At 34.7% G+C, this 23,978-nt stretch overlaps 1 long non-coding RNA gene across 1 annotated transcript in view; it reads right to left on the reverse strand.

Moving 5' to 3' along the window:
- Nucleotides 1–7,990: 7,990 nt before the first annotated feature.
- LOC103091923 (uncharacterized) overlaps nt 7,991–23,978 on the reverse strand; it is a 38,234-nt gene continuing 22,246 nt past the window's right edge. The window contains exon 3 of the long non-coding RNA XR_463254.2: nt 7,991–8,255. This is a non-coding gene — a long non-coding RNA (uncharacterized LOC103091923). The remainder of the gene's footprint in view (nt 8,256–23,978) is intronic.

A 23,978-nucleotide genomic window follows, 5' to 3' on the forward strand; every position in this document is an offset into this window, starting at 1 on the left:
ACATAATCTTCCTCATGCCCACATGACTGACTGTGTCAAAGACATTGATCAGATAGACAAATGCTGTGTTCAAATTTCTGTTCTGCTCATGGAATTTCTCTAAACTTGTCAGGCATCAGACACCATATCAATGCTTCCTCTGCCCTTTTGGAAGTCAAACTGGTTCTCAGGAAGATGTCCATCTTCCAGATGAAGGATCCTCTGATTAAGATGGACTCTGCCAGAATCTTGTCATCAGTGACTAAGAGAAAGAGACCCTTTGTGATTGTCATAAGACAATCTACTTCTTTTTCCTTCAGAGAGATGGATGGTGAGGTCATTATTGATGTCTTGGATATAACCCAGAAGATTTCAGTCAGCTTTTGTGTGACCAGTGGTCCTCCTCCTCACCCCTGATTTATAAATCTCTTCTGCAATGGAATCAGCACTAGGCTCTTTGACACATGAAGAGCCTGATGGCATTCAAAACTTCTTCAGTGAGAAGTTTGTCTAGAGAAGGATTGACTTCAACCTCAAGTATATGTGTGTGTGTGTGTGTGTGTGTGTGTGTGTGAGTGATTTTCACCAGTCAGTGTGTCCTTGGTTTCTCTGACTATTCAATGAAAAATTATGACAAAACTCTCCGAAAAAATATGTATATATATGTATATATAAAACTGGCTTCAGCATTGGTTGATGACAGAGTCTGGTGAGAATACTGTGGAAGTGTTCAGCCCATCACTCCAGGATCATGTCTTTATCACTGATCAGTAAGGAGGCTCCATCAACACTGAGAAGCTGAGATGCACCATAGGTCTTTGGCCAATTAGAAACCTTCAGGGCATCACAAATGGGTTTTGAATTGTTACTATAAACATAAAATTGAATTTCATTTGTTCTTTTATTGAGCTGTGTGTTACTTCCCAAAAGGTACAGTTGTATGGTCACGGGCCTGGAATTCACTCATTTTAGGAGGCATACAAGGTTATTGACTAAATAGATCTGATTGTAAAACCTACACCAGCTTCATGGCACTCCTCATCATGGCAATCACTCCAAAAAAAGTTGTATCCAGCTCTGATTTTAATATATTAGCTTTCATTTTCTAGTCTTGTTTTACTCAGAGCTGCTATTTGTATATAATACATTGTTTCCCTTGAAACAAGAGCTGTCTATTTTTCAGATCTGCTGGATTTCATGTTGTCCATAATGGTGAGTGTAATCATTTTCACAAAAGTGTTTTGCATTGTTTTGTGTTTAAAATAAATGATAGAATTCCCACCTGCTTCAGCAAGCAGTCAGGTTTAGATTGGATGAAGCAGACAATTTTTCTAGCTCCTTCCTAACCCTGGGAGGTGAACAGGGCAATCTTTAAAAAAGGCTGCTCAGATGAACAGGGAGCTGCCAAATACCAGTGAGGAGATGACCCAATGATCTAGGATGCTTATGGGCAGGATTTTGACAACAACTCCTCATTTATCTGTACCTGCTGATTTGTCACTTACCTGTTGTCACAGGACTTCAAGGTCGGTGTAACATGGTAAAAGAGTAAAACATAAGATGTAAAATGCTATGGGCAATGGCTTTTGATTCATGCATAAACTGAATTTAAGTGAAGCAGTTTCATGAAGTCATGGTCCTCAGTCTGTCTTGCAGAAACAAACAAATCAAGTGGTAAGACAAATATCAAGACAACTGGTGATAGCCTGGTGTGTAATAGATGACATTGGCATTTCAACATCTGACCATAATAGATACAAAAGCTATATTGTGAAGGATTTTAAATGCTGAAAAAAGAGATGATTTTAATATTGTTAGCCAGGTACACATTTCCACTATGAATATTTCATCCAGTAGAGCTACTTTCCCCAATTTCATATGTGCCATTTCTGTTTTCTCATATTGTACAAATATTTTTGCCCATTGTTTTATGTAGTGGTGGAAATTCTTACAAATTTGTTCCATTTTCTGCCTTTTTGTCTTCTTTCTTGTCTTACCATCTTTTAGAGTTATAATGCTATGAAGACGATAGAGCTTAATTTAATTTTAACTGAAGTCTTCCATTTGTTCCCCAAATGCTTTCTTCTCTTTTCAAGACAATATTGCTCATAATCTTCTACCAGCTCATTTCTTTGTGTTGAACAAATGACTTTGTATTCTACATGAAGACTGCTCCTGGCTTCTATGTGCTTCTCCTAGAGGATAAAATACTTGCTAGCAAAGGATTTTTTGTTTGTTTATTGTTGGACTCGTTATGGCATTATTTTTTCATTTGTTGAGTTTGGGCTGGAAATTAAAATCATTAGTGGCAATATTTTCACATTATTGCCATTTCTTTTTGAAAATACCGTAAATGGCTTTTTGAATGGGCCCATTTAGAACTATTGGAATTGTAATCAGATTCTTCTTAATTCGAATCTTTCTTCAGATTTACTGGTAATTTGATCCTTCCGCTAAGAAGTTAATCATCTGACTTCACAAAGAACATTGATTTTGAAGTAAATTCCACTCTGGTTTCACTCCTCTAACTCTCATTTATGCTTTTATATTGGAATAACTAGAAAGCAGTTGCTTCTGGGTTCTATTAGCTATCCAAGAAAGGTTAGAGTTTCTAATCCTTTTGCTGATCAGACTCAATGTGCTTCCTATTATCATTTAGCTAGGAGATGTCTCTGCTTTACCAAAGTTATTTAATCGGAATAGAAGGGTCCTAACAGTTTGTACAAAACATTTACTCGAATCCTGTAGCTCACTCTCCCCACCTTATATATAAGGTCCCTTGGAATATTAGAATCAAATTCAAAACAAGATCGGAAGACATATGTGTAGAGGACATAAGTGGGGATGGCTCCTAGTTATTAGGAGTATTTTTTTTTCCTTTTGAGAGTACTAGAGTTCCTGTAGGTGTGTATTTATGCTGAGATCCAAGACTTGCTACCTTTTTAGGATCCATAGCAAAAACTTTTCTCTTATCATGAGAGATCATGATCCTTGAAGCTGCCACTCTCTTCAATAGTGTGTCTCCACATCTGTCTGCAGGAGTTTAGACTATTGTTAGCTATTTTCACCCAAGTGACCACTTCTACTAGATCTAGTCAACTGTGCTACGTACTGTAGTTACCCAAATATTGGTGGGAACTCTGATGACTCTGATAGGTGTTTAAAACTCACATGGTTGCTTAAAGGTGGATGGAACTGATTACCTCTTAGGAAATTAGTTGGAAATCTTCCATCCCTGCTCCTGGAATAAGCAATTAGGAACTGACTTTCTTTGTTATACATTGAATTAGAGATGGCTTTGATCCAGTCAATTATAAGATATTTTATGAAGCATTATTTTCTCTAATGATCAAAAGGCATTATTCCTCAAAAATACATTATATACTTATCCATACATAAAATATATTTTAATTGATTCTTTCGTTGAATCTGTCTAGGTCTTCTGTCGTTAAATAAGTTCGAGTAGAGGTTATATCAGTAAGCAGTTATTTCTTGTGTCTTCTAATATAGTAAATTGTGTTTGTGTGTGATGCCTTTCAATGTCTGCTATATTCAGTACCTTCTGATTGACTTAATGAAAAAGTATTTAACATCTACACATAGGATCTTGGACTTTATTTCTTACATTTGAGCCAATTTCTAATAGACTTTTCCTCATCCATCCTTATGGCTAATTTTGCATTTTGAACTCAGTTATTTAGATATGGTCTGGGTGATTTTATTTGTTACTAAAATTTCTTTATCTTCATGTCTTATAATAATTAAGATTTGATTATGCTTCTAGTTCTCTTTTTTGCTTATGCTTAACTTAAACACTACAAAAAAGACAATTAAGTATTCCATCAAATGATGTTTCTTGTGGCAGTTTGGAGCACAATAAAGCCACCTCCTCAATGTCTTTATTTTCCTCTCCAAAGAAAACTTCTAAGTTATTCTTTCACTTTGGTAGAATTCCTTTTTTTGTTTTCTAATTTCATTTTTCATGATCATGTCAATATTGACCTAATTGAATTTCCCCATAATATTCCAGTCCTTTATACTATTATTTATGAGTTAATATTTATAAATGATCTAAAAACTCCATTTCTAAATACCTCGTGAAACTATTCCACCACTTCGACAAATTGGAAAGAGACAGAAAGGAAAGAAGAACATATTTTATTTTTCTTTGTTTCTTGGGTTGTCTTGGTAATAGAGAGAATTTGTGAAAGACTATATGAAAAGATTAATTGAAAACTGAAAACTCCCCCTCTTCCACACACACACACACACACACACACACACACACACACACACACTTTGACCACTGATTTTGGCAAAATATGCAACACATATTTAATCAGATAGTGGCCACTGCCTGAAACTACAAAATAGAATCCCCTGTATCTGTCTCTGTAACACCCAAGATGCATTTTGTCCAATCATTGAATCTATGAGAAACTGCTTATGTAACTTATATGACTGTTTAGGTTACATATCCAAAAGTAATCTTAATCATTTTATTTGCATTTATAAATTATAATTTATAATAAAATATATAAAATAAAAGAAACTATTATAATTGTAGTGATATAATGATGAAGTCTATACTTAGCTTGAATCCATGATGCTGGATATTTTACTTTATAAGTGCCTGCTTTCTCAGAGGTATAGTTGGAGCCTCCTTATGGTACTCTTTTTAACACCTTTATTAATGTACTTTCTTCTACTAGATTGTAGTTACCATTGCTCTGGTGATTTCGGGATTTGAACTTAGGACCTCTTCGTATAATAGTCATGGTCAAAAAATGTATTCTAGTAGCCAAAGGATTAGAAAGGTTAATTTTTCAGTACTTAGCTCATTTGATTCTTGGGTGGTGGATTCAATTGGCCCCTAGAACTATATTCAAACACTTTCTAGTATGGTAGACCACTGCCAGGGCTCATGCTTTACTTTCATAGATTTTAAGAGCCATCCAGAATCACCTATACTCATCAATGAAATATTTTAATAGAAATTAGGGAATTTTTACTGCTTTCTGACTACCAATCAAGCTGGTACTTTTAGAAGACTTTCATTTTTTTTAAAACTAAGTTTTGGACTGAAGGGAATCTCTAAAGCTTAGGATGGGCCACTATATTTTCTGAATGAGAAAACTTCTCTCAGTCTTTTTTCTGTATTTCTCCCCTAGTGTGAAAATAGTCAGAGGCCCATCCAAGGAAGTATATATGAAATGAATCTATAAGTGTTTTGTTAGAGTATTTTGTATCCCATGATAGTGCTTGGCACCATCTGCCAGTGATGTGAGGATGGATAGAAGGGTCAGTTCTCCGGGGAGGGCAGAACTTAGATCATTCAGCCTTTCAGAGACCATCTCATTTGCATTTTTTACAGGAAAGTCCTTCATAAGCTACTCCATCACCTTAAAAGTATCTTAGAAAAACAAAATGGAATAGTATAAATGGAAAAAGAGCCTAGGGTGGATAAGGGTGTTTCTGATATGTGGCACTGGAAGATTGGGAAAGAGACCAGTGCATGCATGAACATGAGCAGGCTGGGGGAATGAGCCCAAGGTAGATATGGGTGCTCAGGGTGCTGGTGGGTAAGCCTGAAAGTCCCCATCCACTCACCCTTACATGCACTGCCCAAATCACTAACTCTGTTTCCAGCCAGGTTTTGGCAGCCATTGTCCAGAAAAGGAAATCTTAGAGAGACTTTTTGGCTTCTCGTTCTATGATATATTTATAGCCAGATTTCAAAAGCATATGTGCTTATGTGCCCCCCCACACACATGTTCTACTTTGGATGAGACCCTACAAATGAAGGATCATACTTACCTGTGTTGGGCATAAAGAGATAGATATCAGAACTAATGAATCTTTGAAAATCACAACAAAATGAAAGAAGGGGCTAGAAAATCAGAATTGTGAGGATGGAGTAGTGAACTGGAAATATTTAATTTGAAATGATGAAGGAAGAATCAATTTGGAGAATGAAAATAAGGGGAAAATGGATTGTATTATTGATTAAGTAGTGAGTGGGTCCCCACATATATTACTTAATTGTTTGCTTTTTAGTCCCTTGTGAAAGTGACTGAAAAAAAGAGCCATGACTTTCTTCTGCCATATAGACTTTCACTTCTTTGTGGGGTTATAAAGGAGATGGGGGTTCTGGCTCATTCACAGAGAACTCATTTTAAGAACTGGTATTGAGTGAGAATCATTTATACTGATAAGTATATGCAGGTGATATTTGTTACAAAATAAGACTGATTAAAATGATCGAATTAATGACACATTAGACATATGATAGATTTCTCTAAGTACTAGAACAATCTATTAAGAAAATTGTGGGTATTCAGGGGCTTTTTTGAGCCTCATAAGGACAGGAAATGTATGCAATCTGTTTATCCATAATAAAAGTAAAGCCCTGATAGAGAGAGACATATATGAATGACTTTTACATCCTGAGAAGTATAACTCACTCTTCACAGTAGCACCTCCAAACTCCTTTCTATCTTCTCACTTGTTAAAATTAAAATTATATCAAGAGACTTATTTTTGGGTAACAATACAAGTTTGTTTAGTATATCAGGATTTTTGGTTAGGCCAGCATCATAACTGATTAAATGATATAGGTTTCCATGACTCTTTCCAGACATGGGATGATGAAGAAAAAGAAAAGGAGAAGTTAAGGCCACAGGAAAATGAAAATTGGGAAACCATAAGGAAATGTTTATTGGGCTGAATGGTCTTTTCTGACTGTTTAAATTTTTCATGCTCCCCTGAGACATATGGGTTTAACTAATTGCATTTTCCTAGCAGATGTGCAAGATAAAAATTTACATGCTGAGACTGGGAAATGTCCAAAGAGGAGGTTTGAGTGGTGAGTTTGTGACAGGCTTTTTAATGAGGAATTTATTAAGATGACAAACACAATTAATGTATTCAGATGATTTTTTGTGAATTTCCACAGGTTTTCATGAAAATTTAAAAATTGGTATTCATATCTTCAGCTTTAAAAAAACATTCATCCATTGACCTGTTGTCTCCAGTATGACCTCCCACCTCCCCATGACAAATGTGAGGTATATTAGGGTCTTTCTTTCTAGTTCATGAAACCGAATCATCAGAATTTTACAACTGTCCACCTATGCGACTAGTTTTTGTCTACATGACACTGTTAAAAAAAAAACAATCAATTTGGTGTTTTTGTGGGAGGGAGGAGGGTGCATTTATCAGGCATTATTCATTTGTCCACTATTGACTTGGACGTAGCCTGAGATCTCTAGTGTCACTTACCCCATGGGAACTCAGAGTTGGCAGTATGAGCTATTCCTAGCCTTGAGTCATGCTTCTTAGCTTGTATAGACCAACTCATAGTCTTCTGGGGATCAACTGGGGGTGATGAGGATAAAAGAGTAATGAAAACTGAAGGGCAAACTCTCTCAAACTCTTCTAGGCTATCTAACCCAAACCAGGTTAAGAAGTTCTTCAAATGCAGAAAATTCATTGAATTTAAATGTTCTTTTTATTTCATTCATTTATCTTTTCATTCATTCAACATATATTTATCAAATAATAACTATTTTCCAGGAAGTAGGCTAGGCAGAGAAACAATAAGACCAAAAAAAAAAAGACAATCCCAACCAGGGAGCAACTTATATTCTTTAAAAACAAAATATAACAAAAGGAAAATCCTTATCTTCTATCTCAGAATCAATAAGTATCAGATCCAAGGCAGAGGCAAATGGGGTTAAGTGACTTGCTGAGAGTCACATATCTAGGAAGGTCTTAGTCTGCCATCTCCAGACCTGGCCTTCTATCCACTGTTGCTTTCTTTTTAGTACTTTCATTATTCAAAGATTAGCCATCATTGTCTTTACTTCAGTGCTATGATTAGAAAACAGGAGCCTTCTGTACTTTTTAGTAGTAAATATATATATATATATATATATATATATATATATACATATAGATGTACACACACACACACACACACACACACACACACATATATATTCAACTCACCAAACATTTATTAAGGACCCAAGATGGGCCACATAGACCCTGACTACAAAGATAAGAAAGAAAATGATACCTTCTCCCAAGAGGCTTACTTGAGGCTCAAGCGAGAAGGAGGGTAAATAGCATCTTTTTGTTGTTCATTCTTTGTTTTTGAAGCAGACTAAAGACAATCACAGGATGATGTCTTGACTCACACACGCATTAGGTTTTAGGGAAGCAGAATTGCTTGTAGTTAGCATCCTCACTCTTTCTTCCAGGGTTATCAAAGTCTAGTGGCAAGACAGAAGTCAGTAGAATTTGTGATGGCTTGGGTTGCAGTGAATGACATTGAGAACTTTGATGTTTGATCAAGCTCTAAGCACTCCACATCATCTGCTTCAAATGCTTTTGTGACCTTTGGAAAATATTTTTCTCACCTGCTCATTACACTAGGGTAAGTCTTCACAGACTTGGGGTAGACATTCCCTTAACTCACTGATAGTTTGAGCCTGTCCTTTACCCTCAACCTGGTTTTATCCACCTGCCCAGATGTGATTTTTTGCCCTCCAGAATATGACTGCTGTTCAATATGAAGATTCTTCAAGCCATAGGTGAGAATTGGTGGACATCAAAAGTAGATGTCATAGACATGAAAATGGCTCAGCAAGCCCTTATACCAGAGGTGCTAGAAATTCCTGAATACTTCATACACCCCAAAGTGATTTACACAAGTAATTTATTTTATTAGAATTTATTCTCAGGTCTTTTCTCCCTCTCCTTACACCACAGAAGGCATAACCTGAAAAACAATATGTATGTATGTTATATATATATATATATTTTTTTCCTGCTTATCAGCTCTTTCTCTGCAGGTGGACATTCACAAATCATTCTTCAAATATTAATTCTATAGATGTAGATAAAGTCCCTTTTGTTGTACTCGATTCACTTTTCATTGTTTCAGGTAGTTCTTTCCAAGTTTTTAAAAATTAATCTGCCAATCATTTCCTATGGCACAATAATATTTCATCTCAACCATATGCTGCAATTTGTTCAGCCATTCTAATTGAGTGACATCCCCTTAATTTCCATTTTTGCCACCACAAAGAGAATTGCTATAAATAGTTTGGAATATATAGATGCTTTTCCTTTTTCTATGACTTTCTTGGGAAACAGACCCAGCAATGGTATTACTAGATTTAAGGATACACCCAGTTTTAAAACTATATAGCACAATTCCAAATTGCTCTCCAAAGTAGTTGTATCAGTTCATGGTTCTGTCAAGAGTGGATTGATTTCCCCATTTTTCCATATCCTCTGCAGCATTTCTCATTTTGCCCTTTTATCATTTTAGCCAGTCTGATTGGTATGAAGAAGATATCTTAGAATTGTTTTGATTTGCATTTCTCTAATCAGTGACTTAGAGCATTTTTATGTGCCTATATATGACTTTGATTTCTTCATCAAAAAATTATTTCTTCATATCTTTTACCCATTTATCATTTAGAGGATAGTTCTTTTTCTTCTAAATTTGACAGAGTTCTCTCTCTTTTAGATATGAGACCTCTCTCTGAAAAACTGACTATAAAATTACCCCTAATTTTCTGTTTTCCTTCTAATCTTATCTACACAAATTTTATTTATACAAACTAATTTTAGTGTAATGTAATCAAAATTATCCATTTTACATTCTCAAAATTCTCTCTTGTTTACTCATAAATTCATCTCCTATTCATAAATCTTATCAATAAATCTGATAGGTAACATATTCTCCATTCTTTTTTATTTATGATTTCTATGTTTATGTCTAGGTCATGTAGCCATTTTCAACTTATTGAATGGTGTAAGATTAATATCTATACCTAGTTTCTGCCAAACTACTTTCCAACAGCCTCAGCAATTTTAACTTGGTAATGAGTTCTTATCTCCAAACTTGAATCTATACTTTTGTCATATACAAGGTTACTATATATATATATTTTTACTGCTGTTTGTTTTATGTCCATTCTGCTCCACTTGTCTACCTTTCTATTTCTTAGCTAGAACCAGACAGTTTTCATAATTACTGGTTTATAATACAGTTTAAAAACTGGTACTTCTAGACCTCTTTCATTTGCACTTATTTTCATTAATTAATTTGCTGGTTTTTTATCTTTTGTTCTTCCAAATTGATTTTTAAAATTATTTTTTTCAGTTTCAATAAAATATTTTTTGGAAATTATATTGGGATGGCATTGAACAAGCAGACTGGGTTAGGTAGAATTGCCATTTTAATTATATTGGCTCTGCCCACCCATGAATATTTGTTATTTCTCTAATTGTTTAAATTTGACTGTATTTGTGTAAACATGTTTTATAATTATGTTTGTGTAGTTTCTGGGTATGTAATCAGTGAGTCTCATAAAAGGGTTGGTTATTAATTTGTTTTTGGGGGGGAAATGTAGAAAATTCCCCAGGACCATCAGTTTAATGAATTCAAGGAAACTTTATAGTTAGTTCCAAATATTTGAAGAACTCTCAAGTGAAAGAGTGATTACATTCATTCTCTTTGGTTCTACATGACACTAATTTAAATTTAAAAATAATCAAATTAGAGCTTAACATCAGGAAGAGAACAAAACAAAGTTAAACTAAACTTTCTAACATTTAAGCTATTCAAAAGTAGATTAGAATTTTCAAAAAATATTTTCATTCCTGAGAGAATTTCAGTTGCATGCAGATGTCCATATGTCTTGTATGTTAAAATGAGGAATCTTTACAAATGTGTGAAAGACCAAGATGCCACTGAGGTCCCTTCCAAATCTTAAATTCTGTGCTTATCTAATCTATTAAGAGCTCCAACCTATACTAGTGAGTGACTATCTACCACTTATTGGATATGTAATATTTATTGGGAAAGAATGGGGAATTGGAAAAACAGGGGATAAGGAAGGCTTGTAGGAGGGTAAGGAGGAGTTGAAGGGAGAGAGAGAATATGGCTGCTGGTGAGGCAAAGGTGAGAGATGACCCCTGCCAAGAGGCTGTTTTTGACCAAATGGGGTGTCCGAGAAATGAGCAACTTATGATAGCCTGTAGGGATGTCTTCTTGCTGGAATGCTGCTGAAGTTGCCCCAAAGCAGGCTAAACACAGACCCTCCTGAGGGACCAGTCTTTCTCCCAACTGTGGTCGCCCAGCAGGGGTCCAATAAGGACCATTTGTAATTGGATGACCGAACTGAGGTTTAGCTCCCTCTATGCCCTAGAAAAGATAGTTCACTTATCTGACTGCAATATTCTAATAAGAGAAATTTTAATAACCAGTTCAGATTGAAGAGGTATCAGGGAAAAAGGGAAGAGGGAGGTCCCTAAATAAGGATGGAGTCTTTCTCAGCTTTGGAGCTGAGGCCAGGCCTCACAGGATGGTGGAGGGTTTCTCCCCCTGTTCCTGTGTACCCTATATCTGTGCTAGTTTTCTTAATTTCATAATCTTAGCAGTAGACAGCAAACAACAAGAACAGTTCTGACTTTCAAAGATGGTTGGGCCAGTATCTTTGGGCTGAACAAAATATCAGTACCACTCTCCAGAGACTATGAAGAACAAGCTCCTCACACTCCCCACACCAGGAAGGAAGTGTTAGTCCCAAGACCCATTGCCACTCCCAGTTGCCCCTTCCCCTACCAACTGTCAGTCTTGTCAATTTCTTCTCTATGGATATTCCCACTGTTGCTTGTTCCAACACAGTGACAGAATGTTCAGAACTTATTCTTGTTTCCTTTCCATAGATATCAAGAGTGAGGGTGAAGATTGGAGGATAGCACCTAAATTATGAGTTTGGGTAACTGAAAGGATAGTAGTAACACTATTAAGGAGTTTAGGAAAAGAAAAAAAAAGGCATGAGGAAAAGATAAATAGTTTTAGACTTGTTGAGTTTAGGGTGTTTATGAAACAAATTGATTTAACAATAATTAACATAGATTTATTGTTGAATCCAGAAGAGCTGATGGGATCACCAAGCATAAAGGGGTCCCAGAATGAAGCCTGATTGAATATTCATCAGAGGAGACAGAATTCTGATAGTTAGGAAGAGATTCAGAAGAAATTAGTGTCTAGAAAACCTTTAAAGTATCAATAAAAGTGTGATTGACAGTTTTACAAACTGCAGAAAAGTAAATAAAAAGATGAAGATTGAGAAAAGCCCATTTGATCTGACAATTAAAAAAGAGTGGGAACTTTAAAGAGAGCTGTTTCAGTTGAATAATGAAGTTGGAAATCAGACTACAAAGAGTTAAGAAGAGAGTGAAGGGAAAGAAAGAGAAAACATGTATTTAGAGATGACTTTCTTTAGGAGTTCAGCCACAAAAGAGAGGAGAGATATAATATGATAGCTAGCAAGAATGGTTAGACTGAGGTTCTTTTGCAAATGAGGGAGACACAGATATGGTTGTAAACATTAGGGAAGTACTCAATAGCCAGAGAGAGATAGAAGATTATGAAGAGAGAAGGAATTGTAGGGGGGCAATATTTTAGTCAAGATGGGATGGAATGGATTCACTTAAACATGTAGAGGGATTTACCTTGGCAAAGAGAAAGACTACTTCATTATGAAAGATGGGAGAATAAGGAAATAGACACAGAAGGTATCTTATGAGTTGAAGAGCAGAGAAAAAAAACTGCCAGTTAATTGTCTCAATTTTTTTCAATGAAACAGTGAAATAAGGCAAAGCTCTCAACTGAGAGGATGGGAAGACAAGGAATCATGAGTGGCTTGCGTAGGGGTGTAAAGACTTGGAAAAGCTTCCATGTGAGTGGATGGTAAATTGATTAAAGAGATGTGAAAGGATTGCCTTGCCATAGATTGGACATAGTGGAAATAATGTAACATGAATTTATAGTGGACTCAGTTAGCATGACTTCATGGTAGTTTTCTAGCTTTGTTCAGCAACCTGGAAGTTCAGAAGTAAAGGAATTAGATGGTGAAAGTAACATAAGATTGAGGTTTGGAGAGGCAAGATCTTAAATAGGATAAAGGGCAGGAAATTTGAGAGGAGACAGTATAGAGCTGAACAAGCTCATCAAAGGGTCAAGATAAGAAAAGGAAGATTGTGTAGTCAATATGGAGATAATGACTTGAGAAAGAAGTGTTAAGCAGAAAGACTTGGGGTCTTGGTGAAAACAAAGGTTTGGAGTTGAAACAAAGAGGAAGAAATGGAACAGTATCACACAGCGAGCAAATAAAGGAATCTCAGAGTCCATGAAATTTGCAAGTGGAACACTTGTGGGTAATGACAACTTAAAAAAAATCTGTTTCTAGCTGTGGTTTGATGGAGGGGTTAGATTTTGGAAAGGAGGAAACAGGAAGTTAGAGTGGATGGAGAAATATTAAATATATATGTCAAAATTCCCTTGTTGAGGGAATTTTTAGAAGGAAATTTTTTAGAGGGAAGATTTTAGAAGGAAAGAAAAGACTGAAAGCCACACTGAATTCATGGAGAAGAAAGAGGTCTCAGAATTCTTTGATTTAATAAAATGTTATCAAAAATGTACCATAAATCTTATTCAATGTCTTGCACACTTGTGTTGCACAAGAGAGGTAGAGTGATAGATAAGGATTTGACCCTGGTGTTTATTAGCTTTGTGACCCTGAGAATATTTAGACTTTATGTGCCTCAATTTCCTTATTTGTAAAAATGGAGGTGCTAATTCTTCTCTTCTCTACATCATCCTTGATCATCCCCACCAAGCAATTTTTCATTCTTACAAATAAGACTGATGTGTTTCATATTTCCTTTGGTAAGCTTTGCTCTCATCATTTGTCATCCTTGGGCTTTTGATATAATTACATACTTGTGATTAATTGTTATAAACTGAAGCATCATTTAGTCTCCATTTGGCCCTTGGAACCAATATAATCCTCACATGAACTACAAACTGTCACAATCTGATTGTCATTCAGAATTAATCTGAGTGCAAGATAAGAATTAACTTAACAAACACACAGAGTAGAATCAAATGTCAACTTTTTATTGCATAATTTTCTTCCATCTGTCTGAGTGATTTTAAATGCCAGTTTTGAGAACTATAATGGCAACCAGCCGTGTCTTTTGGTAGTGCTTACACATGACTGGCTTTGGCTTATAGCATTCACTTTTCTTTATGAAAGACAATTTGGTCATACTGTAGGGTCCTGGCCTGAGCTTGCAACAGGAACACTTATTTTTCTTTATAAAAAACATTTTGGTCTTACTGTAAGGCCTTGGCCTGGTGGCATTAGGCTTGCAGCAGGACATTAATCCTTTGTCCATCTGTGCTCTCTGTCATGTTGGGGGTAAGCTACGGTCACAGTTGAGTAGCTCCGCTTCGTACTTTGTATTCCTCACATTTCTTTAATTTCCCTCTTTCCCTGGATATTCTGTGGTCGCAAGTTTTGCTTTGCTCTCTCAATATCTCCTCTCCATAGCTTTCTTTGTTCTCTTGACCCTTGCACCTTTTCATGGGATACCAGCAATATGAAGAACTATATTTTGAGCCTTTGTGGACATTGACTTGTGAAATATGACCTTTCTGGCTTGACCTAGCCATTTTGAAAGACAGGTTTCTTATTTTTTAAAATATTGTTGGCTAACTAAAATGACCTTCATGAAAATCCTCTTAAGCGCAGCGCTGGGATATTAGTATTCTGTTAGCCAACTGCCTAAAGAAGTCAATTACATAAGAACCAAGACAAATTTGATTTTTCAGACAGATTGAGTACTGTTCCCCATCCCCAACTCCCAAATGTATTTCTGGCCAATGGAAAAGTAAACAGACTGACAAATTTTTTTTAAAAGATATTTTTGATCAAGAACATTACTCCCTTATTGTAATTTTATTAGATTTTAGGATTACAGATGCAGAGCTTGAAATAGAAGGAAGCTTAGAGGTCATTTATTATAATTCCTTCACTTTAAAATGAAAAATATCAAACATAGAGAAGTCAAGGCTACCTCATGCTTATTATGAGTACTAAGTAGTAGAAACAGGACTTGAACCCTGACTCTCTAACTCCAAATCCAGCAATCTTTTCACTTTACTATGTTATTTCCTCTGATAACTTTAGTTAGTTACTAATGGATAATAATGGTGGATTCTTTAAGAAAAAGATTATCTCTCTCTTTTTTTAGTTGCAATCTACTTCCTTGACAAGAGTTGTGACTGAATACATGAACTTAGCCAGAATTTGAACTATTTTTATCCACAGCCTGAATGGAAGGAAATTCTCTCCTTACCCCTACCAATAAATACATAATCTCATAGATAGACTCTTAGAACTGGAATCAGAATTACCAAGGTCATTTAAGGCAACACCTTCCCTCCATCACCCACCCAAAGCATTGGTCCTACCTTTAGATTTTTACCCAATAAGTAGTTATCCAGCCTTTAAATGAATTCCTCCCGTGATCAAGAAGTCAAAACATCTATTAGTCAGCCTCTTCTACTTTTGGACAGCTGTAGTGTTTAAGATATTTTACCTCATTTCTTTAGTAAATCCTTAATCTCATTGGTATGATGACTTCCTCCTTTAAAGAGGCTATCTATTCTCTTTCATCCTATGTGACTTTTATATGTGTTTTATAATGATCCACTCAATATGCTGGAAGCTTTTCACCACTCCTTTAAATACTTAGTAGACAGAAATATAATGGTAAAATAGCCCATCTGTTTTTCATTACTCTTTTAGGATGCAACAAGGTGACACAGTTGATAAAGCACTATGCCTGAAGTCAGAAAATCCCAAATTCATTTCCAATCTCAGATACTGTGAAGATTGGATCTAGCTCTCCCCTGATTGTAACAATGAAGGTATTTAGCTCTTCCTTTATTGGGAAGATTAAATTATAATCCCCAGTCTATTTTTAGATTTTTAATCCCCGAAAGTGTTAACTCACTATTTGAAGTAGATCTACTCATTTTAATCTACAAAAAAGTAACTAACCAATAAAGGTGGGAACTAATTACTAAAGGTGCGAAATAACTACAAAAGTTGTGATAAAACCAAAAATGGTATAATCTAACCAAAAAAGGTGTGAACTAAAGTGGGAAGTTCTGGAGAGAGCATCTCCTATGATTGGTAGATGTAAAATTTAGGGGAGGTGACACAAGAGAAAAAGATCTTTAAACAGAGGACCACAGAGGCCAGAAAATATATAGATCCTCTGACTCTGAGTTAAACTGGAAAAAGAATCAGTTGCTTGGAGTTGGATTGGAAGACAGACAATTGAGGAGAGACTGGAAGACAGACACTCAGACTTGGAGTGAAGAGACGTGGCTGTGGCACTGGACCCCTGGAGGAGCTTATGCAGGAGACCTCAGACTGCTTTCCTTTTAGACTGTCACCATGGCGAGTGAAAAGCTGACTTAGTTTCCCCACCTTTCTGGAAGTGTGAACCCATTCTCTTGAGACTTCTTTCCCTGATTAGGGTCTTAGAATTTCTACCTGGCTCATAGGAAGCCGGAGTTCTCTCTCTCTCTCTCTTTCTCTTTCCTTAATATCTTCCCTCTATTGTAAATAAACTACCATAATTCCATTCTATTTTAGTAATTCATTTTGGGATTTAGAATTTAAATCCCTGGTCACCACCAATCAAAATTAAGGCCAACCATAAAAAATTTAACAACACTCACTACTAGCTGTGTGACACTGGGCAGGTCACTTGTTTACTTCAGTTTCTTCAGCTGTGAAATGTGGATAAAAAATTGTATATACCTCCCAGAGTTGTTCGTGAGTATCAAATGAGATAATATTTGCAAAATTCCCAGCAAAGTCCCTGACTCACAGTAGGTACTGTATAAATGCTACCTATAATTACTGTTATTATGATGTTGTTATATTATTGTTAGATGGCTGGTCTGCCTCTTTTTCTGGACACATATGCCTTTTAATAAGTTTGATTATGATACTCTATGCCTGGCACATAGTAGGCATTTAATAAATGAATTATTGATGTGTTGTCAAATTGCTATATTCTGTTTACACCCACCCATTTAAATGCCTTTTCCATTTTCCATTAGGCATTAAATGCCTAATCCATTTTCTTGGATTAGCTGAAGTTTTTATACTTCTGAGATTACGGTGTGTCATGGTTCTCAGTTATGTAACACCTGTAGGAGAATATCAATAGCATTACCTCTCCACCCTCCCATTTCTTTACTCAAAGGAATGAATATTTTTGAAACTACAATAATTAAAACACCAAAAACACCATCCAATTTACCAAATGTAAATCTGGATATTTTCTTTCCTTCTATTTAATTAAGCCCAAATCACTGTATATCCTTGAAGAATTTCCTATTTATTCAAGTATAACATTGATGAAAATATGAGAAAAGGAAAGAATCATATCTTCACCTAGGATTATACATGGGAGATATCTTTACAGACAGAAAATATCCTAATAATTCTATAAATACAACTCTTTTGTTCATTGATTATAAAGCTTTTGTCTTAGAATATTAAAATTAAACTTTAAAAGTTCTTCTCCAACAAGTTAGCCCACACGTATGCTGAGATCATACATGTTTCCATGAAAGACGACCACAGAAATAATTTTGTTTAATGATTTTTATCATTAATCAATTGAAATCTTTAATCAAATCAACATTTTTTAAAAGCCAAAAATATGATGGAATACTATTGTGCTAAAAGAATTAATGAACTTGAGGAATTCCAGGTGAACTGGAACAACCTCCAGGAATTGGTGGAGAGTGAAAGGAGCAGAACCAGGAGAACATTACACAGAGATACTGATACACTGTGGTGCAATTGAACCTAATGGAGTTCTCTAACAGCAGCAATGCAATGATCCAGGACAATTTGGAGGGACTAATGAGAAAGAACACTATACACATCCAGAGAAAGAACTGTTGGAGTAGAAACACAGAAGAAAAACAATTCCTTGATCACATGGGTCGATGGGGAGATGATTGGGGATGTAGACTCTAAATGATCGCCCTAGTGCAAATATCAATAATATGGAAATAGGTCTTGTGCAATGGCACATGTAAAACCCAGTGGAATAGCCTGCTGGCTTTGGGAGCAGATTAGGGGGAGGGAAGAGAAAGATCATAAACCATGTAACCACGGAAAAAATTTTCTAAATTAATTAAATACATTTTTCCAAATTAAAAAAAATCCCCAAATATGGTAAAATGTTCACCAAAGGTGTTTTCTACTTTCATAGATGATATCCTTTGATAAATCCAATTTGAAGAAACATTTTCAGTGAAGGGAAATTTGTGAAATGAAGCTAGAGACTCTTGCTTGAGGACATTGTCCAAATCGTGTCATCATAAAATTCTATACTTTTCTCTTCCGTGAGATCTGGGATCTCAAAAATGAAAAGTTAACAGTTCCTTCCAGAAAAAATACAAAACAAATAAGTGAATTATGGGAATATCCAAAACTGTGAAATAAAGTTGAGTGACAGCCAATTGAACTTGTCCATTAGCATTTTGGACAGACATTATATATAGATATGGAGAATATAGAGTAATAGGCCAGATTGCATTTGGAAAATTAGAGTGCTTTTGATGATCACAAGTTATGTCCTAACAAAGTCAATTGCCTTAATTTCACTATTTTCCCAGGAATGCTAAATAGTTATGAATGTGAACATTGCAATTTATGAAAAATTTACATTACCAGTGACCAAAACGACAGTGGAAAGTTTATTGTGGGTGGAAATACCAAAAGCAACATCATAATTCCAAAATTAACTTGTAAGCAAATGATATAAAAGGTATAATTAAGAATAATAAAACTGGGGAAATATGTGGCCATTTATGTTAATTCTGCACTTGCCTTGAGCAGTTCTATTTGGTTTGAACTCCAGGGAACATTATGGTCTGCATTGGAGAAGGTAATAACCTGAAATTTCATCTTCATACTGATTGACTCAGATTTGAACATCTCACCTCCCTCAAACTCTTATGTCCTCTGATTGCAAGGTTAGAGTTTAACTGTTTTTCAGTTGTATCTAATTCTTTGTGACCCCATTTGGGATTTTATTGGCTAAGATACTGGAGTGGATTGCCATTACATGCTTCTCCAATTCATTTGACAGATAAGAAACTGAGGCAAATGGAGTTAACTGACTTTCTCATGGTCACACAGCTAATGTCTGAAGACAGATTTTAATTTTGGAAGATGTCTTCCTGTCTCAAGGACCAGTGCTTTATCCACTACACCACCTAACTGCCAAAGGAGGGAGAATGTTAGATCATAAACTTCTCCCAAAGACTTCCTTCATTTTTTAAAAAATTAAATTTAATTAATTAATTTATTTTAGTCAGTCAATTTAAAATACTATTCCTTGGTTACAAAAATCATACTGCCCTCCCCCAACCTCTCCAGTAGCTGACACTGGGTTGTTCAGGATCACATTCGATGGTACCACAGTGTATCAGTCTCTGTGTACAATGTTCTCCTAGTTCTGCTCCTTTCACTCTGCATCAATTCCTGGAGGACAATTCAGTTCACATGGTATTCCTCCAGTTTGTTATTTCTTTTAGCACAATAATATTCCATCACCAACATATACCACAATTTATTCAGCCATTCCCCAATTGAAGGGTATCCCCTCCTTTTCAATTTTTTTCCACCACAAAGAAAGCAGCTATGAATATTCTTGTACATGTCTTTTTCCTTAATATCTCTTTGGGGTACAAATCCAGCAGTGCAATGGCAGGATCAAAGGGCAGACAGTCTTTTATCACCCTTTGGGCATAGTTCCAGATTGTCCTCCAGAATGATTGGATCAATTCACAACTCCACCAGCAATGAATTAATGTCCCCACTTTGCCACATCCCCTCCAGCATTCATTACTTTCCTTTGCTGTCATGTTAGCCAATCTGCTAGGTGTGAGGTGATACCTCAGAGTTGTTTTGATTTGCATTTCTCTGATTATAAGAGATTTAGAGCACTTCTTCATGTGCTTATTAATAGTTTTGATTTCTTTAGCTGAAAATTGCCTATTTATGTTGTAAGCCTTAAAATTTTACAGACTTATGAATGTTAAAAATTTTACTCCACATTGAGGAATCCTCCAATTCCCTACTTGAAATAATTCCCTACCAGATAGTGAGAACTCTCCTTGAATGTGAAAACTCCTTGCTATGGGAGTATCCCTACTCCACCCCTACTTAAGACTGCTTTAGGGCAGAAAACTCCTTGCTAAACAATGAAAGTACTTGAAAACCATACTTATAAAGGAAAGGAGTTCTTTGAGCCATGCCTGTTTTTGGCATTGATACACTGGGATGCTAGGTGCCTATAAAGGTGGGGCAACTTGTAACTACTTAGACCTAAAAGGTGAAAACTTACTCAGAGGTTTTCTCTTAATGAAATTAGTCAACACAGCAGCATTTTTTTCCGACTTACTAAAGAGATTAATCTACTCAGCTGTAAATTCAAAATGGGCTGTCTTTTGGAAAACATCTACAGTGATTGGTAGATGGAAGAATTTAGGGGAGGTGACATAGGAGATTTTGCCCTTAAAAATAAGAGCTCAGAAAAGAGTTGGAGGTCATTCTGAAACATTTAGATTGAGGAAGGACTGATTCTGAAACATTCAGATGGAGAGGGAGCTGGTGAAAGCAGCTGAGATGATGCTGGCCTGGTGTCACTAGAATCCTTGCTTAGGCAGACCTTGTGGTGAGTGTTAAAAGACTAACTGACTGATATCTCTCTCTTAAGACTCAGGTCTAGGCCATGTTGGCTTAAGGCCCTTCCTACTTATTTCCTTTTTTCTCTCTTTCTCTCTTTTCTTTAATTCCACATTTGTATTAATTAAAAATCTCTATAAAATCCAGTTGACTTGGGTAATTGAATAATTGGGAATATTTCCCTGGTGACCACCTTATATTTGATTTAAAACCAAGACACTGTAGTGAAACATATTTTCTGTGGTAAAATTTACTCACCATCTCTTATATCTATCACAATTTATATCTTCCACTATTTTAATCACTACAGTTTATGGGCTTCACTATTTTAAATCTCACAATGTCCCTTGCCCATTTATCAATTGGAGAATGGCTTGCTTTTTTGTACAATTGATTCACTGGAAACTGAATAACAATATTAGAAAATATTTGGGTTAAAGAACAAATCATAGAAAAATGATTTTATTAAAGAAACTGATAATAATGGGACAACATACTAAAACTTATAGGATAAAGAAAAAAAGGAGTAATTAGAGGAGAATTTATATCTCTAAATACTTATATAAATAAAACAAAGAACAGACCAATGAACTGGGTATGCAATTGAAAAAATTAGAAAAAAGCAAATAAAATGATTACATATATGTGATTACATATATATATATATATACATATATATATAGTATAGTTATAATCCCAGAAATTCAACTAGAAAATTAATTGAAACCACCAAAAAGTAGCAGATTATAAAATCAATTTACATAAATCATCAGCATTGGTATATATCTGCATAACAATGCCCTGCAAGAAGAGATTATAAGAAAGAACCCACTTAAATTCAACATAAAGAGAATGAAATACCTAGGAGTATATCTTCAAAACAAATCCAGAAACAATATTAACATCTTAACAAAATACTTTTTAGACATATAAAGTAACATTTAAATACAAGGCAAAATAGTAATTGTTCATAGGTGAGTAGAGTCAATATAATTAAAATTACAATTCTACCTAAACTACTCTATTTATTCATTGCTATCCCAATTAAATTACCAAAAATATGTTTTGAACTAGAAAAAATAACAAAATTCATTTGGAGAAGCAAAAGGTTAAGAATTTTAAGGGAAATAATGAATAAACTGTTAAGGAAGGATGCCTAGCAGGATCTGATTTCAAACTATATTATAAAGTGGTCTATCAAAACTATATGGTACTGGCTAAAAAATTGAAAAGTAGATCCATTGGAACAGAATAGACTCACAACAAACAGTTGTAAAATATCATAATTTAACAAATTGGAGTTTGATAAAATTAAAGATAAAGTTATATGGAAAAAATGATGGGAAAACTGAAAATCAGTATGGCATAAACTAGCTATAGACCATTATCTTACACAATTTACCAATATAAAATCAAAATGGATATGTAGCCCAAGTATCAAAGAAGATAATATAAACAGATTAGAACATGGAACATTACTTGTCAGATTTATATTTAGAAGAAGAATTCATGAATAAAAGAGATAGCATTGTAAAATGGATAATTTTGGATGCATTAAATTGAAAAAAATTATATAAATATAATTAATGTAGTCAAGATTAGAAAGAAAGAAATAAGCTGAGAAAGTGTTTTATTGACAGTTTCTCAGATAGAGGTCTTATATATAAATTATATAGAGAACTTTGTCAGATATATAAGAATAAGAAGCATTCCCCAATTGATAAAAGGTCAAAAGGTATGGAAAAGATGGTTTTGGATGAAAAAAATCAAAGCTTCATGATAAAATGCTCTAAATCTTTATTGATTAGAGAAATGCTGGTAAAAATAGCTCTGAGATATCATCTCACACCTCTCAGATTGGCCAAATGATAAAAAAGGGAAAATGACAAATATTGAAGGGGATCTGGAAAAATAGGGACCCTAATACATTGTTGGTGAAACTGTGAACTGATCCAACAATTTTGAGGAGCAATCTGCAATCATACTCAAAGAGTTACAAAACTCTGTATAATTTGTGATTCAGCAATACCACTATTAGGTTCATTTCCTAAGGTAATCAAGGAAAAGAAGTAAAAGAAACTATATATTCTAAAATATTTATAGTAGTTCTTTTTTTGTGGTGGCAAAAAACTGAAAACTGAAGGAAGTTCCATCAATTGGGATGTGGCTGAACAAGTTGTGGTATATAATTGTAATGGAATACTAATGTGTCATAAGAAATGTGATTTATAGAGTCCTTTTCTGTTAAAATTTTATTCAGATTATATCAAATGACTCATTCAGAGGCATATTCCATGTTGTCCCTGCCTTTCCTATCAGTAACCAAATTTTATCAATTCTATATCCTTCTCTGTTCATGTAGTCTCTACTCCTGTTTAGGTCCTCATTGTCTTTTGCCCAGAAAACTCTTACATTAACCTCTTAATTGATCTTTCTGCTTCCAGTCCATAGTCTCTCCAACTTACCCTTTCCATAGCTTCCAAATTGATATTATTCAAACACAGATCTGACCATATCACTCCCTTACAATGATACATTATGATAGAGCAGTACCTTCCTCAACTACCGACTTGTTACTTATAAAATAAAAGCTATAATACAATTTCTCTCTCTCTCTCTCTCTCTGTGTGTGTGTGTGTGTGTGTGTGTATAACTTTCTTCTGTTTTGGATGTGTTTCTAATGCTTAAATCAAAGAACAATCAAAGAGCAAATGCTCTTTCAGGATCATTGATCCAAATAGTTATCGGCTTATAATAAAGGTTTCTAGTAATATAAGAAAGATTTCTAATAAGATACATATGGATACATGATAAATATTTAAAAAGTCATGTTGTTTGATCAGTTGATAGGGGAAGACTTCATTACTAAATAAGTGATAGGATCACAAAAAATAAAATAGATAATTCTTATGAGATTTAAAATTTTTACACAAATAAACATAACAATAAAAAAATAGAAGGGAAACAGGCAAATGAGGAAATATGTTTGCAACAAATTTTTCTGCTAAAAGAAGGTCTCATTTCAAGATATATATATAAAACTGATTCAAATGTTAAGACTAAGCCATCCAAAATAGTCAAAGGATATGAAAAGTAATTTTTCAAGAAAGACATCCAAACTATCAAAAATTCATTAAAAATGCTCTAAACTCATAGCTTATATTATCATGAATATAACATAACATTATATTATATCAAGTATATTATATTACATTACATTATATTATATTGTATATATTAAGTGAAATATATTAATTATATATAAATAACTAATAATTAGAGGAATGAAAATTAAATCAACTTTAGGGATCTTTTTTTTTTAAATCTTACCTT

This window comes from Monodelphis domestica, chromosome 2 (genome assembly GCF_027887165.1).
Source record: "Monodelphis domestica isolate mMonDom1 chromosome 2, mMonDom1.pri, whole genome shotgun sequence".
Taxonomy (NCBI): domain Eukaryota; kingdom Metazoa; phylum Chordata; class Mammalia; order Didelphimorphia; family Didelphidae; genus Monodelphis; species Monodelphis domestica.